The sequence below is a fragment of the Dipodomys merriami genome, unplaced genomic scaffold (genome assembly GCF_024711535.1).
Source record: "Dipodomys merriami isolate MVZ:Mamm:240054 unplaced genomic scaffold, mDipMer1.0.p SCAF_562, whole genome shotgun sequence".
Classification (NCBI taxonomy): domain Eukaryota; kingdom Metazoa; phylum Chordata; class Mammalia; order Rodentia; family Heteromyidae; genus Dipodomys; species Dipodomys merriami.
The window spans coordinates 626,513-632,394 of NW_027206138.1; the positions used below are offsets into that span (position 1 = coordinate 626,513).

A 5,882-nucleotide genomic window follows, 5' to 3' on the forward strand; every position below is an offset into this window, starting at 1 on the left:
ACGCTCCTCAACAGAAAGAACACTGCTAGAGGAATACCAATACCAAATTTCAAACTCTACTATAAAGCCATAGTAATAAAAACCGATTGGTATGAGGACCAATGGAATAGAATTGAAAACCCAGAAATGAACCTACAGACCTATAGCCATCTAATCTTCGATAAGGGACTTAAAACAATAGAATAGAATAAAGACAGCCTCTTCAGTAAATGGTGCTGGCAAAATTGGTTAACTACTTGTAGAAAACTAAAGCTAGATCCTTATCTATCACACTGCACCAGAATCAACTCCAAATGGATCAAAGACCTCGAAGTCAAAGCAGTCACTCTGAAAACATTACAGGATGTAAGAGGAGAAACCCTAGATCTCGTTGGCTCAGGCTAAAATTTTCTTAATAGAGACCCAGAAACACAACAAACCAAAGAAAGTTTGGACAAATGTGATTGCAAAAAGTTGCAGAGCTTCTGCATGGCAAAGGACATAGCTAGCAAAATCAATTGAAAGCCCATGGACTGGGAGAATATCTTTAATAGCCATACAAGGGACAAGGGTCTCATAGCTAAAATATACTTGGAACTCAAAAAATTAAATCCCCCAACAACAAATCCTCAAAGAAACAACTGCCCAATAAATAAGTGGGCGAAAGACTTAAAGAGAAACTTCTCTGAAGAAGAAAGAAGGATGGCCAATAGACACATGAATAAATGCTCAACATCACTAACCATAAAAGAAATGCAAATCCAAATAACATTGAGATACCACCTCACTCCAGTTAGAATGGCAAAAATCAAGAACTCTAACAACAACAGATGCTGGAGGAGATGTGGAAAGAAGGGAACCTTACTTCATTGTTGGTGGGAATGTAAACTTGTTCAACCACTTTGGAAAGTAGTATGGAGGTTCCACAAAAGACTTCACATAGAGCTCCCCTATGACCCAGCTAGCCCACTTTTGGGAATTTACCAAAATGTCTACAAACAAGACCACACTAAAGCTACCAGCACAACTATGTTTATTGCAGCATTATCTACCATAGCTAAGATATGGAACCAACCTAGATGCCCTTCAGTAGATGAATGGATCAAGAAAATGTGGTATATATACGCAATGGAATTCTATACCTCCATCAGAAAGAATGACATTGCCCCATTTGTTAGGAAATGGAAAAACTTGGAAAAAATTACATTAAATGAAGTAAGCCAGGCCCAAAGAAACACAGGTCCCATGGTTTCCCTTATTTGAAATATCTAGTATATGTGTGAGTCAAGCGGAAAAGGACAGATAAAGTGATGTTAGGAAAATGAACCCTTAGATATGTATTGTAATATTTTTTTTCTTTCATGCATGTGTTTCTAACGCATTTATAAGATTATTTCTTTCTTGCTTTGTATGTAGCTCCACCACCGTATATCCCCCACTTTTACTATATTTGATGTTAGTATAACTTGTGGAGAAGATGGGGAAAAGCAAGTCGTTTAAGGATTCAGGTGGACCTGTTGCAACAATGAGAAGTACAAGTTGTCATGTCAAAAACGAGCTTTACAAAGTCGGTGCGGGGGGGGGGGTGAGAAGAGAGGGAAAAGTTTTGTGTGGGGAGGAGGGGGGAGCCTGAGAAAGGATATGAAGGGTAAACAAAGAAGGAGGCTGCAATGCTTGGTAAGAAATGTATGCATTATCCTGCCCATGTAATTGTAACCCCTCTGTACAGTACGTTCACAAATAAAATAAATTAAAAAAATAAATTAAAAAAAAAGAAGTATTGTCCTTTGTAACAGACAATGTAATCCAAGCAATGGGTGATTTAACTCTATTCTTCTCCATACATCTTGTTGAGCAAAAGCAAGACCAAGAGAAAAATAATCTATTGAAATATTTTTGCAAAGAATAATTTTACTGTTCCTGATATGGTATCTAAGGAAAGTCTTAAGAGAGAAGATAAAAGTCGTAAGAGTGAAGATAAAAATGGATTATTCTTTAGTTTCCTCTAAGCATCTTGTTAGCAAAATATATCTTTGAGGTTAGAATTTATTGAACCAAAAAGGGGTGGAGTACTTATTTTTGTGGGCACATTAGACACAAGAAGATTTCAAGGTAAAAGAAAAAAGAAAAAAATTATAGCTAAATATTTGTGATTACAGGTTCTTGGACTGTTTTTTTGGAGACAAAGATTTGCATTAGTGTTGGTCTTCATTAACATAGTTGTTGGGTTTCTGTGGCAACCAAATGAAAAGGGGAAGTTTAATGGACTCGTTTGGACAAGTAAACAGCATGATAGAAAATAATGGCAAATAATATTTAATGAATTATTTTGAACAATTATTTTGCGAGAACGAAGAAGGAAAGATATAATTCAAAATCACTTGACTTTATTAAAAGTATGAAAATAGAGTAGTGAAGAGATCCAGAGAAAACAAAGAGGACTGCTTTCTCTCCAGTGGAGTAATAGGTTCTTGATCTTGTTTCTTCCATTCTGTTTTCACAAGCTATCAAGTGTGCCTCAGGACTCGAGTATCCAGTTCAAAGAGCATTTGCAGAAGAAAATATTTGCAGTAGATACAGGTGAATTATAACCTTAGACAATCTATTTAAATCTGTTTAAAATTCTCCCCTACCCCAAATTGCTCTCTTTGAAAAGCTTGTTTGCTTTTCCAAAGACTGACCTTCATTAATGATTTAAAATTTTTAGAGGAAATATTCATACTCTCTAAAGATTGTTGTTTGGTTGTAATTTTTGTGTGTTTTTGTTTGTTGTTGTGTTTTTTAACTGAATTTCAAAAGGTTGTGCAAGTGTGTTACAATTAAATATGTCCATCTAATTGTCTAACGCTCCTGGATCAGAGTCACTCCTTCTATCAATCTGAACCAACCCTTTCTCCAAGATTCATTTCAGATTTACCGCTTCCTTTATTACATGTGTACATTGAGTATTCTAGCTTTACTTGCCCATTTTTCTATTTTTCATTCATTCTATTTCTTTACTATTGTTCCTCTCTGGTTTCAATTTCCTGATATTCATTCTGTTAAACTGCCTGTTAATTTTTGAAAGGTTTACATACATTCCGTGGAGTTTCAATCCCACATATACTTGAACTGATGTCAGCTTATATTTCCATAATTCATTCATCTGCAATAACAAATTTGCAAGACTGGAGATGTGAAGCACTTAGACATGATTTTATTCTCATTCATTTGGAAGATTAACCTTTAGTCAGCAAGAAAGTTTAAAAATGACTTAGAATGTATTCCTAACTACTAGTTTTTATAAATGGCTTTGTACAATATATGTGATTATTTTATTTTACATAGGATAATATTTTGTACTACCTATAAGTTTTGGAAAAAGAAGAAAACTAAAATTTACTAGTGTAGAGGAATATGATAATAAAAGAAGACATATTTTATGTTTGTCACATCTCTGATCAGTACCCATATGCAAGACTTAAAGTCATATTTCTTACTATGTTAGACAGATAGGGAAAACATAAAACAACACATGATAAGGCAACTCTTAGTGACTTTTTACAAGGTACGTTTTTATGTGATGAAATTTACTTTATTACCTATTATTTGGGTTTGAAATATGGGAGGCTGATCTATTTAACATATTTCTGGAAGGCACCTACTGAACAACACTAATTGTGGGGGTACTCTTTCTACACTTTAATGAATGAATTTGTTTGGTATTAGTGCTGGGTAAGTAAATCAACTCTATTGTAACTTGCTTCCTACACTTGAAAACCTTGTAATGTCACTATCATCTACTTGTCAAGTGTTATTTTGGCAAATGTGATTTTAAATAGTTTATTTGAAAATGAATATACTTTCAGGAGATTAAATGTAGGTTATCATTGGTTTGAGAATGACATTTTATACTACAGAACCTAGTTTTCTGAAGTACCAGTGTTTTGAAGCACTAAGGATCTTCTTAATGGTTTTCTAAATTATATTTGACCTCTAAATCAAGTTTTCCTAGCCTTGGTAGAACAATTATGGATCTATCATTCCAGAAACTATTTTTTGGCCAACTTTTGCTGCACTGAAATCTTTCATTAATCATTAGGAGAGGGGTATTAAAAATAATCTTGTTCATTTGTGATTTTGTTCACTCATATGGCCTGGTCATCTGTAAATTGAAAGTTTGAACTACAGTACTTTCTCTCTTATTTAGTGATCTCATCTTTCATTTCAAGTTTCATTGCATTTCACAGTTGATTACTGCTAATTCCTATAAGAAATTGGGGCCTTGAAATATATTATAGGACATGAGAAATTGAGATTAGTCTTCAATTACTTTCTGTTGGCATGTTGCATGGGCCTAGGTTAGAAGTCTTGCCCTTGTTATCTGATGATGCAGATAACTTGAACCTGTTATCCTAGGACCCGTGGGTCCTGCAGAAGAATAATAGCTTTTAGACATTATATCAGCAAAATTTGGGTATAATCAGTAAGAATGCTTCAGAAATATGGAGAAAAACCCTTTGGGACCAGCGAGTTAAAACAATAAACAGAGCATCAGAATAAAATCCCTTATACATTAGCGGAAAACAATACTGTTATTTTACCATGTGAATTCAGAAGACAACAAACACTTAGAAGGTATCACAAGTTTATACCGAAGACATTGCATTGATACTTTTTATATTCTAATTTATATTCTAAACCTAATTATTTATATTCCAATCTATTTATGAGAATAATTGTCAATATATTTGTCAAACTATCAATTCTAATAAGATTCACTGTGTGAAATTTAAAATCAGTACATATAAATATAAAATATATAAGTATATATAATATAAAAATTGTTTTGCATTGTTCTGTTGTGGTTAGAGTATTAAAGGCAACTTTAGTATTATTCAATTATCTCTACCTCAGTTTTTGGTAGAGTTAGACTTAAAGCTTTACCATTTGTTGATTTACAGCCTAGAGGCAAGAGGAAACACTGTGATTAAAACATTACCAATTTAAGGCCTAATATTGAGGAGAAACGTATGGACTTCTCCAGGAGCTCTGGACATATTTGGTGATAGAAAGTCCGTAGTGTAAGTTCCTGCCTGGTTGGATGATAGACAGGAAAGGACAGTAGGTAATCATGCATATGAACAATTTTTTCACCTTCTTGGCTTTAGCTACTTTTGAAATGATAAGTATAGTAAACAATTATATTTTGATAAAATACCTTCTATTCTGAACAATTCTGACAGAACTGTTCATCTCTCTATGATCTCTTGTAACTAAGGTTAGTTTTGTTCCAGTAGACAATCTATGCTGTCAGGGTAAGATATTCTGATTGTTCTGTTCCTACATGGAAGAAGGGTAAAGGGTCAGCTAGACATTTGTGCCAGCAAGACCTCATTTGGGAAATTTTAAGTTGCACAAGTTAAGAAGTAGCTCTTAAGCAAGGCTTACTTTGAATCCATTAGCTCCACAAAGCTAACTCAGTTGTGATAAATAAATACTTGAAAAGCAATCACCTTTGGACTTAGCTGTAAAGGCTTCAAAGTATGATCAAATTTAAAATGAAGAAGACAAAATAGTCATTGACAAAAAATTGCAAATAAAATAAAATTAAATTGAATTAAAAATAAAATTAAAAATAAAATTGCAAATGTGAGCAATTTACCAAACAATGGGTTTTGTCCCATTATACAAAGAATTTTAGAGAAATAAGATCAATAGCATATTTAGGAACAATAAGGGTTCCTAGTTATAAATATTCAACCATGGATATATGCCTGTAGGAAGATTCCATCATTAAGTACTTAAATTTAGAGGATACTACATGTTTCAGCAGCAGGTCTACCCAAATTACAACAATACAGAGATTAACATGGCACTTGCAGAAGGATGATATGAAAATTTGTGAAGTATTCCATATTTTT

The 5,882-nt window shown here is 33.5% G+C and overlaps 1 pseudogene; it reads left to right on the top strand.

Annotated features, from left to right (window-relative positions):
- The first annotated feature begins 5,782 nt into the window (after positions 1-5,782).
- On the top strand, positions 5,783-5,882 carry LOC138812335 (U6 spliceosomal RNA; annotated as a pseudogene).